The sequence below is a fragment of the Tachypleus tridentatus genome, chromosome 2 (genome assembly GCF_004210375.1).
Source record: "Tachypleus tridentatus isolate NWPU-2018 chromosome 2, ASM421037v1, whole genome shotgun sequence".
Classification (NCBI taxonomy): domain Eukaryota; kingdom Metazoa; phylum Arthropoda; class Merostomata; order Xiphosura; family Limulidae; genus Tachypleus; species Tachypleus tridentatus.
Window position 1 is genome coordinate 40,546,041 of NC_134826.1, and position 13,927 is coordinate 40,559,967.

The 13,927-nt window shown below is 34.3% G+C and overlaps 1 protein-coding gene across 10 annotated transcripts in view; it reads left to right on the forward strand.

Moving 5' to 3' along the window:
- Nucleotides 1-13,927, forward strand: part of LOC143241526 (tyrosine-protein phosphatase 69D-like) — a 354,041-nt gene that overhangs the window by 63,434 nt on the left and 276,680 nt on the right. For 2 of the 10 annotated variants that reach the window (XM_076484789.1, XM_076484790.1), the window contains exon 2: nt 4,770-4,855. The exons of the other annotated variants lie outside the window; for them this stretch is intronic. The gene's annotated coding sequence lies outside the window, so the exon portion shown is untranslated. The remainder of the gene's footprint in view (nt 1-4,769; nt 4,856-13,927) is intronic. 10 annotated transcript variants of the gene reach the window in all.

Below are 13,927 nucleotides of genomic sequence, written 5' to 3' on the forward strand. Positions count from 1 at the left end.
ACTCTTTCAGGGCTACTTACGAGTTCAAAAACAAAGTAGAACTTTCCCTCGAGGACGACACATATTAAAAGACTTTTTTGTTGCTTGTGCATAGCTACTCTGCAGTACAGCGCACCATTTGACTTCTATATTGCTTTTACTAGAAACTCATCTGATATATTGGAGAAACTTCAGCTGATGTAAGTGTTTTTTGTTTCAGATTCTTCGTTCAAACTTGCATGAAGATTTATCTGCGCATAACAATCACTAATTTTAAAAGGATAAACTAGAAATTCAGGTAGTCAACAGCACCCACAACCAAATATTAGATTTACTATAGGAACAGGACATTAATCACCACTCTTAGAATGCACGCAAAGATTCAAAATTCAGAATGTGTTTCTGCTACGAGCTGTGAACCCTCAAATTCTTAGTTCGAGCATGCTAACATTTTGGCCACGTCCTGTTCGTCATCCTTAATACATTGGAATTTGAACAACCAATATGTTTAGTCCTAATGTAACTATGCAAGAGAAATTAAAATCCACCATTCAAAATATCTCTATCATGGTTGTTTATTTGTTCGGCGTCTTATGGCGCAAATCAACTAGGCTATCCGCGCCAAACAATTGGTAGAAACTTAAAAGTAAAGTAAAATGATTAATTCGTAAAAGGAATCAAGGTAAAACAGACTTTTTTAATTTTTGAATTTAAAACTTAAATAGCGTTAAAAAGGCCAATAACCTTAAACTAACATTTGTAAGCTGGACAGTGCCACCATCGCTTATGACACTGTCCAGCGTCAGGGATAAACCTTAAAACATGTCTGAAATGGTGTCATCGTTGAGAGTCGTAACGACGGTATGACAGTAAAATGTGGACCATTGTGACTTGAGTGTCACACAGACCACGCGACACAAAACAAACTTCCAGATACATCTTTCGTAATTAAGTTTATTTTAATATAAAACTGAAATTAAAACTATTTATGATGATAGACGTAACATTTTTGTTCCTTAAACGCACACATTTATTGAAAGTAACAAAGGATATCTCTAACGAAAGCTTGTAAGAAATTATTTTAACTCTTTATAACACAGGTTATCTCTGGTGATAAAATGTACAGAATTTTTTAAACTCTAGTTATATCACAGCATATATCTGATGATCAGTGGTAACTTGTCCTGAGAAACCATAAAACCAGATGAAACATTCTATTGTATTTATGAATGTGTAGGTGTGAACAAACCTAGCGGAACTCGAAAAGGAGAATACTGTTGAATATTTATATATGTAAAACTTGCTGGTATGGATAGAGAAAGCACTACGTAGAGGAGCAAACAAGATGCTCCTTTGTAATGGTTTATTTTGGGCTTGAGTTGTATAAGTAAGGCTAAAATAAACAAATGCAAAGGAACATCTTTATACTTATATTAATAAATACATCCAACATCTAAGTACACCCTCTACATTCCTACGTTTATATTACACAGCCGCCTTCAAACATGTAGTCAGCTATCAGTCAGTAACCCTTTCTTTCTTTGCGAACCTGACGATAACCGAAGGTCGAAATGTTGTTCGCTCCTCTACATAGTGCTTTCTCTACTCATACCAGCCGTTTTTACATACATTGCTGGCCAAACTCTTAAGGGCAATGAATATAAAGAAAAACTCAAATAAATGGTTGAGTAGAGCTTCGAAAGATGAAAATAAGAAAAGGGAAAATTAAAATAAAACTTTTTAACATTTAATAGGGAAAATGTGAACACTATGAAATTAGCCTAAATACTAGCTGGTCAAAAGTTTAAGACCATACTGAAACGAAGCGTTAATCGATAAACACGCAACAAAATTTAGTCATTTGTGTTCAAGCATTAGCGTTGTCAACATCTCCCACTGACATCTGCTGTATTACATTGGGTAAAAACATGACAAAGGTTAAAAAGTTGACAGTGTTTGAACGTGGAAGAATTATCGAGCTGCAAAAGCAACGTATCTCTCAACGTGCCATCGCTGCTGAGATTGGGCGTAGTAAAACTTCTGTTGCAAATTTTTTAAGACGCTGAGGGATACGGAACGAGAATTTCAAGTGGTCAGCCCAAGAAAATTTCGCCGACGTTGAGCAGGAGGATTCGACGGGTTGTCTGGCAATACACCAGCTGATCGTCGAACCAGATTAAAGCCCTTACAGACGCATAATGCAGCTTAAGAACAATAAGACGGCATCTTCGAGAAAAAGGCTTTAAAAACCGTAAACTTCTTCAAAGGCCACGCCTCCTTCCATACCACGAAACAGCTCGGTTAAACTTTGCTGAGAAGCACCAAACATGGGACGTAGAAAAGTTGACGAAGGTTTTGTTCTCTGATGAGAAAAAAATTAATCTGAATGGTCCACATCGCTTCCAACGTTACTGGCACTATAAGAATATCACACCGGAGACATTTTCTACACGACACAGTAGAGGAAGTTCCATTCTGATCTGGGGTGCTTTTTCCTTCCATGGAACAATGGAGCTTCAGGTTATACAGGGGCGTCAAACAGCAGCTGGCTACATTGGCATGTTGGAGAGAGAGCATCCTTATTAACCGAAGACTCTCGCTTGTGTGGAATTGACTGGATCTTTCAGCAGGACAACGCTACAATCCACAATGCCCGCAGGACAAAAGACTTTTTCATGGCGAATAACGTGATTATTTTGGACCATCCAGCGTATTCGCCCGAACTGAACCCCATTGAAAATGTTTGGGGATGGATTGCAAGAAAAGTCTATAGAAATGGACGTCAATTCCAAACACTGCATGATTTTCGTGAAGCCATCTTCACCACTTGGAATAACATTCCAGTCAGCCTTCTGCAAACGCTTATATCGACCATGCCAAAGCAAATGTTTGCAGTTATTCGCAATGATGGCCATGCAACTCGCTACTGAGATCTCTTGTTGGGTATTTTCTACCCTGTTTAAGACTCCTTTTTGGTATGGTCTTAAACTTTTGACCAGCTAGTATTTAGGCTAATTTCATAGTGTTCACATTTTCGCTATTAAATGCTAAAAAGGTTTTATTTTTATTTTTCTTATTTTCATCTTTCGAACAATGGTTGAGTCTATGTTCATTGACGATTTTGGCCAGCAATGTACATAATTTTCTCTACAAGTGGGTTTTCTTGTCATCACGGTTAAATATTTCGTCCGAAAACCAAATCGCACGACTCAATTTGGAGTCGTGCGTTATAAGGGTAAGGGTTAAATTTCACTATTCGATCAAACAAGATGCACCCAAGAGTTGATAGTGAATGCCGTTGACTAGCTGTCTTTATGTTTTATCAGTTCAAAATCGGGAATGGCTAGTTCGTATCTTCAGTAGTCTTGTTTCAATATCTGAAAAGAAACTAATAACGTTAACATTTTAATGAATAGCTTTTAAAACAGTATTTTACCGAAATACATACTCATGATTAACTGTTTTTCTTAAAATGTCCAACCTTTTTTATTTTTCGTTATTAAAAAACAGGAGAAAACTTTAAATATTAAGCCATCAGATTTCTGGCAATTGAGACAAAATCTGTTTTGGTACAATTGTAATGGATCTTTGACGATTTTATAGTGAGAAAATTTGTGAATTTCGGTATCATATTTGCAAGTGGAATACATGTATTGTCTAGAAGAATTTGTTTTTAAGTTTTCACCAAAACGAAAGGTGTGCGGTGGTATCCAAATAGTTTGAACCGATAGTGGCTTAGTGTGCTATCTAATAGTGAGAGTTAGTTGTTATATCTGATATTACCAAAGTACCTCATCTTATTTTGAAAAGATATTTTTGGACTTTTTATTCACTAAATCGCTTCTTAGTCCGACGTTTTGTTGTGTTTTTAATAACGCAGGAAACGGGTCACAAAAAATTGTCGGTATTGGTGTTCTTGATAATGAGAAACCCACTTTGTTAACCTGAAGACTAACCAGGAAGACCGAAACGTTGTTCGTTGCTTTATTAGTAAACGTGTTAATACCCATTCCAGCCGTCCCTAGATACATTGGAATTGGTTCTTCCGACTAATTGCCACATATCTAAGTTTTCTGTGCATTTTAGACGTAAACTAATGGTTTTGTTCCAGTTTATTTATTTACACTGCTTTTGTGAATGATGGATATATTAGATTAGTCACGCAATATATATAATATGGATTCAACTAATTTCTCCAAAAGGAAACCGGAGGCTGCCTGGAGGGGGTTTTCTGTTTTAACCAGTCATACCACTATGGTGGATAAACAGTAGTGTGTTGTCTGTCAGTCATTCAGAAGACACTAAAATGACATCACATAAGAGACGCTTAACGATTCAATTTGTAGTGTTGTGACGTCAGTAAAATGTGCGCATGTCTTGAATGACTAAGTATTAATCACTTTCTACAACGCAGCATGACATACGAACTTCAATAGAAATAAACATATCTGTTGCTCTTTGTTTTGGTTTTATTTACGCTTTGAAGAGAACACTTTCGGTAGCCATAAAGAATTTTATCTCGTGAATAGTATGTAAGCAAATCGGTAATTCAAGGACTGATTCATCTTTGTAATAGTGTATCACTACTTTCAAAACAGTAAAAGCTTTTTGTTTCCAGTGAGCAATCAACTTTGTCATACAAAATAAAACGTTTTTGAAATAATTTATCGAGTTTATCAAGATGTATGTTGTTGATCTTTGTGTATAATTCGATAACACATTTCTGTACATAATGATTCTAATAAATTGTTTGTTATTAAACACGAAGAACTATCTATGCTCTCTCACAGGTATTGAAATCCGTTTTCTAGAGGTATACGTCTGCAGCTATACCACCGTGACCACAGTATAGGTAGATCATTCTGCTTGATAACAAGTAAACAAAACTTTTCTATTTTGCGACTCGTAATTAACCTACAAATAAATACAATATTCTAATATTTTACTTCGAGTAAAGAATGAGAAATCTTGAAATTAATCATCATATTTAGATCATTAACTAATCAAGCAATGTAGTTATTCTTCAGTTGATTTACAGAAATGTACGTTTTCTTTATAAAGTGTTCTAAGTTTAGGAAAGTTTTTAATTTTTAATTTTTTTATTTTCGGGAAATATAGTATAATGATTCCGCCTTCATTAATCATATTTGAGATGCAGAACTGATTACTAAAGTAGTTAGCTAATTTAACTTATTTTGTTTGGTACTAATTACTTAAGAAGACAAAAAAATCACATTCTATATACGACACGGCCCTTCGTGGTATAATAACTAAAGACACTTTTGATTAAACCTTTGCAGTTTTGAGCCATCTTATATTAAGAGTTACAGATCCACTTTTTCAAAGCCACGTATTCTAATCGTGTGTATCGCTGTAAATCTGTTTGTCTAAATTTGTTTCACCTTGGCGTTTCCAATTAAGGAATTGCTCTGAAAGCTGGCGCATTATGGTCTGGTTTTTAACGGAATATTTCTGATAACACTGAGGAACACTTTTTCAGTAACTTTGAGTTGCATTGGATATTTTAACTGATTCTGAAGGAGTTTTAGGCGCTGATTTCAAATCTGAAATTAGATTTTCTCTACAAGCTCTAGTTTGTATGCAATTTGAGGTTAATGAAATTGTACAAATGTGAACTTGCGTAAACCATGTATAAGCATTTTCACGTCCATTTTTTGAACAGCCACCTTGATAAGTCCCCTGACAACCTGGGGGGCTGTGAGTGACGAACAAGGAGAACGATTCCACCAAGACCTAAAGGTCATGGAAGAACGCTACCAAGGGCGCTGGGACAAAAGTATGATGGCTGACTACTGCTGGAGCATTAAACGAGATTGTCCAGATGAAGTGTACAAACGCAAAAGTTACAAACGCAAATTCCTACCTGAATAAAATACACAAACAAATTGATAAGCTATTCCTATAATTTCCTATAATAACGACACATTAAAAAATAAATAAAAATGTCAAATTGCATAAAATCTGTAGCTTGCAGACAAAAACCGACTTCAGATTTGAAATCAACACACTCAAATTGACTATAGAAAGGTCTTTTTTTAAATGCAACAAAATGAGTGTTCCCCAGTGTAATTGATACTTCTCTGTATATGCACGAGGTGAGGCAAATTGGTGTAATAATTTCAGGTTTTGTATGGTCGAAACGGCTCGTAATCATTGATAGATGTGTTTAGTTGATGTTTCCTGTTCGTGGAAAGATTTGATAAGGTAGTAATTTAGACTTAATTATTGCAAATGAAAGCTCAAAGGAGTGTATAAATTAATTGTAGCTCATGTGCGAACAAGGCGAAATAACGTTTCTATACCATGTATTCTAATGAATTATAGCTTTCTTCGAAAAACACGGCAGATCTTAATCACCTTCCACTATGTCTTTTGTATCAAGATAAGTATCGAAAAATAAAATAAATATACGTGTACAAAACGAGTTTTTTAAATTATAAATACAAGTAATTCGAACAACAAGTACGTGTTCACTTGTTCACAACCAATGTTTGCTTAGTTTTTGTAAGTACAGAATCAATGCTTAGCCTACTTTCTGAGAAGATCATATTTCTAGAATAATAAGCATACAGTAAATACTGAATGTAATAAACGAGTAGTTTTGTTTGAAGAAAGCTACACTAGGGCTATCTACGCTAACCTTCCATAATTTAGTAATGAAACACTAGAGGGAAGGCAGCTTGTCATAACCACCCACTGCCAACTCTTGGGCTATTATTTTATTAAAGACAGTGCGATTGATCATAACATTATAATGTTACCACTGCTGAAAAGGGCAAACATGTTTGATACGATTGGGAATCAAACCCACGAACCTCAAGTTGTGAGTCAAGCGCTCTAACCACTTGGTCATTGCTAAGCATAATGAAATAGAAGGCTACAATAAGATATCACATCGTCTGTTTCTTTTTCTATTATATAAGTATAAAACACCACTTAAATTTCTTCCAAAATATTACAGAAAACTAATCTTAATCAATTACATTTGTCATAAGACAACAGTATTAAGCCTGATGCATTACTTAACGTTACATTCTTCATTCCGTCCTTTAGTGTTTTTCCAAGAAGAGGATATAATACTATTTCAACCACAGTATCTCAAATATATCCAACATAATGCCTCTGCACCACAGCAGTTGTTTTATTGTGCTTTTTTCTTCTTCAGAATTTGTGGAAAACGTTCGATTACAATAGCATCTCTTCCTTTATTTATTTCCATTCAGTGGTTCAACGGTAAGTTGGCAAGCTTATGACGCTTGAAATCTGGTTTTGATACCCGCGAACAATAAACACGTAAGAATCTTTACTTAAACGAAGTGGTATAAAAAAAGATCCTGTTTCTTGATAGGTCGTCTACAGTTAAACAATGTTTGTTTGACAAAAGTTAATCCTTTCATCTCGGATAAGGAAAATGTTTGTTTGAATTTCGTACAAAGCTACACGAGAGCTATCTGCGCTAGTCGTCTATAATTTATCAGTCTAAGACTAATGGGAAAGCAGCTAGTCATCACCACCTGCCGCCAACACTTGGACTACTCTTTTTACCAACGAATAGTGGGATTGATCGTCACATTATAACGCCCCCACGGCTGAAAAGGTAAACATGTTTAGTTGTGTCGGGATTCGAACGTGTGAGCCTCATATTACGAATCGAACGTCCTAACCACGTGCACATGTCGGGCCAGCAGAAAAATGTTGTCTGGTTGAAAACCAATGCCGAGTGGTCTAATTTTTGAAAAAGGTTAATGTGAGGTAAAGTGAACCATTGATTCTAAGATGGAGAGAAATATATATTTAGTATTTATTAAGATTGGCATCAAGAATAACTCGTTATTTTGAAAATTAAGAATGTGAACCCATCCTTAAGCACCGTTAAAAACTTTTCATGTGAATAACCTGACAAACTATACAAATAACTACACTTTCTAAAATGTGTATTAGCAGAATTAATAGAGCCAGTAATGTGGGCATTTTGTTCAAAAGTTGCGGTTAAATAATAAATATTTGCTTTGAAAATGGCTTTGTCTGCAGTAAAACTGCCATAGGTGTATTTATTAATTTGCCTTAAACTATTTTTGCCACGTGTATCGAACCCTACGTTTGTCCATGCACTCATTCTACCTTACGTTGTATCTATTTGTTAACGTCATACGTCATCCTGAAACAACTTTGCCTTCCGTACGTTGTTTTCCATCATAAGATATGACAAATAGCAACAGAAGTTTTGCTTAAAGCTAGTATTTTGTCCTAATAATCTGTTATTACAAATAAATCTGAAGAAATAAACATGTGAAATCTATTGTATTGTAAGAGATACGTCATTTATTTATACCGAATGAATACACACGTATTCATCGTATGTCATGTGAAGACAAAGCCTAAAAGAAAAAAGCGAATATCAGAAATATGTAACGTTAAAGAATGAAAATAGATTTGGTTTGTTTTTTAATTCCGCGAAAAGCTACCCGAGGGCTATATGCGCTAGCTGTCTCTAAATCAGCAGTGTAAGACTACAGAGAGGGTAGCAAGTCATCACCCGCCAACTCTTGGGCAACTCTTTTCCCAACAAATAGAAGGATTGAACGCACATTACAACGCCCCCACAGCTGAGAGTGCGAGCATATTTTGGTTAGATGAAAATAGAAATTGATATCATTTGATATAAATGACGTCAATAACACTTTAATTAAAAAATATTGAGTGTCTCGCGCTCATCGTACAAGATGACAGTAAGGCTAAAAGAAGTAATTCAAACAGTTTTTTTTTCACTTTCCACTTTTGGTGTACCCCCTAAGTAAAGTAGATCGTATAAAGCCTTTGCACATTTAAAGATAAACATCTTGGCAAACGTGTTACGTGTTCAAAAGGTATTCAGTTGGCTTTTGTGCTTCTTGCAGCACGACGATAACTCTATCTAGATCAAAAACTACGAAATCCATCTGCTGAAAAATATCTTCTATCCTTTCCGAATTTTACAAGACGAATGTGCAAAGATGACAAGTATCATAGCAGAACGTATGCGGCTACTAAAATTAATAATTTCACGAGCTAAATGGCTGTAAATACGTTAATCTCGCTTGACTAATCAAGTTTTCTATTATTCAAATTTGAGGAACGTACACGTAGAACTATATTATATTGGGGGCTTACTACTTTAAGGTGCAAACACTGATTCATCAGTATGTTTCTACAATTTTGGGTTTGAAAAATACTTTTTGATGCGAAGAGAACAACAGAATCTGCTCATTCGACGTTAGTGAACAATTTCCTTCCTTTTTTATGTTGGACTTAGACGTATTCGTACCATAGAATTGATATATAACCGTACTAGCCTCTTTGCTCGTTCACCCTTGGGTAAAAGGAACGGTGGCTTGCCATTTGGATTGCAAATGGCTTGTCCAAACCATTGATAGTTATATCCGCTGCCATTTCTAGGATCATAACCATGTTGATTGACAAGAGGGATAATAATGAAGCAGTTACTCTTCAAATATTAGAAAATGATGATAAGATAGAAAATTTGAATATACATCATGTCTTTATGAAACGAGTGTAGAAACGCAGATCGCATTTTTTCATAAAAAAAATTACCAGCATCGGAAAACCTTCCAAACGTTCGAGAGCTTTCCTAAGGTGGTTTATTTTCCATCAGGAGTAGAAAACGTCGTCGAGAACAATAAGAACAAAAATGTATTTACTCAACCTATATTTCTCTGTTGTCTGTGTCATTACCTTTTACTTACACAGCCCAAATTCTCCGGTTTTACTGAACCTCTAGCGCTTACACAAAAACTACACCAAATGAAATTATGAAGTCTTTTCTTGTTATCAGAAGCTCTCTCTGTGGTAACAGGTAAGATAAGAGTTTAGTTTTTTATATATATTTTCTTTCTGTAAATATTGACCAGTATTTAGGTTTAAGATATCTAATCTATTTTTATATTCATCTGTTACGTTATATAATATCGTATTTTTTCAGTACTTTAGTTTAATTGAATTTCTTTTCTAACAGATAATTAATACATTTTAACCACGCAGACACTGCTATCAGAAGTAAAATTATTCTTACTTAAGACCCTGTAATCGTGCTTTATTTTTTCAAAATTTCCGAACGTAAAGCTTACGTAAAAGTTAATTCATTTAGTTGTGTTGATGGTTATTCATTATATACAAATATAATATTTCTTATGACAAACTTAGGCTCTTCCTAAAAGAAAAACAACGTTATATTCTAACCACAAACCTTACAACAAAAATATCAAGTATAATAAATTAACTGTACATTTTTATTGTTATTTTAGTCAACATTCGCGTAACTTTAAAATAATTATTTTGTACGCTTAAGCTCAGAGTGGCAGCTATTTCTGGCAATAATAAGAAATAATCCAGTTTAAGACATTAAAATACTTTGTTTCAGAATGAAAATTTTTTCTAAAAAATACTATATATAGACATTATCTAGTCCTGAGAAGCGAAATTTCACTACCTTATCCATTATTGTGTCGTAGAAAAAAGTGATGCTAGCTGGACCATGGCCTGTCAACCTTTTTTTACATGTGTGACTATAACACATGTATTAAAACTTCTTCTTTTATTTCAATACACTACGTTGCGTATATGCAGTATTTACAGTTTTAAAGGCTTAAGATTCAATATCATTGCATTACATTTTCAAAAATATTCTGAGAGGGCTGGACCTTCTTGAAATGGAAATATTGCAATGCTCTGACCACTTAAACTGTGCTTTGTATGGCAATAATGTTAAATACACGTGCCAGCTGTTATAGAGAAAACGATCGGTTTGTTTGAATTTCTCGCAAAGCTACTCAAGGGTATCTGCGCTAGACGTGCCTAATTTATCACTGTAAGGCTAAAGGGAAGGCAGCTAGTCATCACCACCCACCGCCAACTTGGGCTACTCTTTTACCAACTAATAGTGGGATTGACCGTCACATTTATAATGACCCCATGGCTGAAAGGGCGAGCATGTTTGGTGCGGCGGAATTTCAAACCCTCAACCCTCAGATTATGAAACAAGTGTTTTAACCACTTGGCTTTACCGGGCCATGAATTTTGTAACTTCAACTCCCTATACTGTTCTTAGTACAACTAGAGTATAGTTATCATTTAAAACCCGTGTTTTGTATACAAAAAAACTTGTTTGCTGTCATTCTACAAATAGGTTCATCAGAATATTTTAAATTCTTCGTTTCAGTTACCTAATGTTATTTGTTTCAACAAAATTGTTTCAAAAAGGGTATACAAATAGAGGTACAAAAACGTTAAGTTTATTAAACTTATACAAAACCTCAGTACTCGTCGTCTTTTCACGCTGAGATAAAAGATATTTATTTTCAAAAAGTGGAAGATATGTGATGTCATAGTTCATTACAAATTGTAAATTGACTATTGTAAAATAATACGTAATTAATAATCCTAGATCTATAAAACCAAATATAATATCAAGAAGATATGTTATAAAATATTTGTAATAATAAATTATGAAAATAGTTTTGTTTGTAATAGAATATAATTAAAGAGCGAGGTAACAAGTGAAAGTGAGTTGATTTATAATTATTTTACCCTATGACCCGGAAAACATATATACATGAAAATATAATTAATAACTACTGGGATATTAGAGAGTCGGTAGAATGTGTATATACGGATAGCCGAGGAACTATGTGTGTGTGTGTGTGTGTGTGTGTTTGTTTTCCGGGTCATAGGGTAAAATAATTGTAAATCAACTCACTTTCACTTGTTACCTCGCTCTTTAATTATATTCTATTACAAACAAAACTATTTTCATAATTTATTATTACAAATATTTTATAACATATCTTTTTGATATTATATTTGGTTTTATAGTTCTAGGATTATTAATTACGTATTATTTTACAATAGTCAATTTATAATGAACTATGACGTCACATCTTCCACAAAATGTAAAATGATGTAGGGATGGCAGTACAAAGATGAATGCAAACAAGAATATAAGGATGATACAGCTATGTACAGATCATTCCTACATGATTTTCAATGTTAAAATATAATGTTGCACTGTAAGATTAATACTTTAATGTTATTGCAGTTGGAATATATGTATTCCTGACTGTTGGTATTCAGTTTATCATAATATTATACTAATTTTAGTGTAGGTATAAATGTAGTGTAATGAAGGGCTTATGTAAACCATGTCAAGTCAAAACATGTCTTGTTTATTAGAAACTCTCACTACAAGGCTGATCTAAATGCCCGATCTTGTAACCATTTTATACTCGTGGATCTTACAGTGTAATATCCAATTTAATATTAAGTCATCTAAGGATGATATTACAGCCCTATATTCTTGTCTGCATTTTTTTGGCACTTCCATCCTTACATTATTTTACGTTTTAAAAATGTTTTAATTGCTTGTTCTGTTTTACGTCGCGCGGAATAATTCAATAGAGCTTAAACGCAAGTTTGAAATATATTAACATGATTTCCCGATGGGTAAACGGTATGTTTACAGAGTTTCACTGCTAACATCCAAGCTTTAATTCCTTGCGGTAGACAGGCTGTAAATAGTCCACTGAGTAGCTTTACGCAATAAAACAATATTGAAAGTAGATCTGAGAAAAATAACATAAGCAAACAACGTGTGTAATTTAAGCAACATTTTTACAAGAAAGATATGATTTCACTTGTTAGAATTTAATTCTGTTTCAGTGAGATCATCTAAACAAAACAGTGCGCTTATTGTTAAATACGTAAAATAATCTTTCCTGTTTTTTTTAAGCAGCTTCTGAGTAAATATCCAATTTTTATACTAATATACTCCATTGTAAATATAAATGCACATATTTAAGTCTGTTTATTTGAAATGGACCGTAAAACAACTTAACGAATTTAACGTTTACAATAAAAAGTAAAATATTTTTATTCAGTATTACTAGTACAATTTTAAAAACTCAAACCAGTTGCTTACATTACATCACTATATGATTCGTACTTTACACTCTTTGTTCTTTCAAGCAACTGAATCGGCATGGCTATGTGGTTAACGCACTCGACTCGTAATCTGAGGGTCGTGGGTTTGAATCCCCGTTACACTAAACATACTCACCCTTTCAGCCGTGGGCGCGTTACAATGTGACGGTCAATCCCACTATTCGTTAGTAAAAGCGTTGGTGGTGAGTGGTGATGACTAGCTGCCTTTCCTCTAGTTCTACACTGCTAAATTAGTGACGGCTACCGCAGATAACCCTCGAGTAGCTTTGTGCGAAATTCAAAACAAACCAATCCATGCTGTTGTGCTGAATCTTGATCTCGACAAAACAAGTTTATTGCAACGAAAGTAGCAAATCAAAAAATAGATTCGGCCTCTAACTTACCACTTCTCCACACTACGTTTAAGCAGCCAAATAGTAGATGACAGGAAGGTATATTAATCTCGAACAACTACAACTTCATGAAGACGAGTATGTACTAGTAGAATCGTGGACAAAAGTAAATAAAATTGCATTTTTTTTATAAATTTATTATCTAAAAACGTATATTTGATCAGTTTTCTCTTCTGCGCTCGCAACTTTCCTCTGTAGCGTTATCGATTGTTAAAAAAGAAAGTCGATTTCTGGCATTCCTTTCTCTATTTCTTTATATACGTTTATGTCGAGGAAGAATACGATGGGGTGTTTTCACTACAGTGAGAATGTTTATTCGACCAAGGTCTTGTTGCATTTCTATCGATCATTGTCTGGTTACGTACAAACTTTGTTCGATATTTTAATACTAACATACAGCTGTATCATAAAGAACCTATTTGATCCAGTCCCATTTTATTGTGAGAAGATAAATAACTCCAAACATTCGCTGTCTTCACATTTTATTCGTTTAATCGTGCAGGAACAGGATTGTTCTGAGTGTTTGACACATCTATGAATCA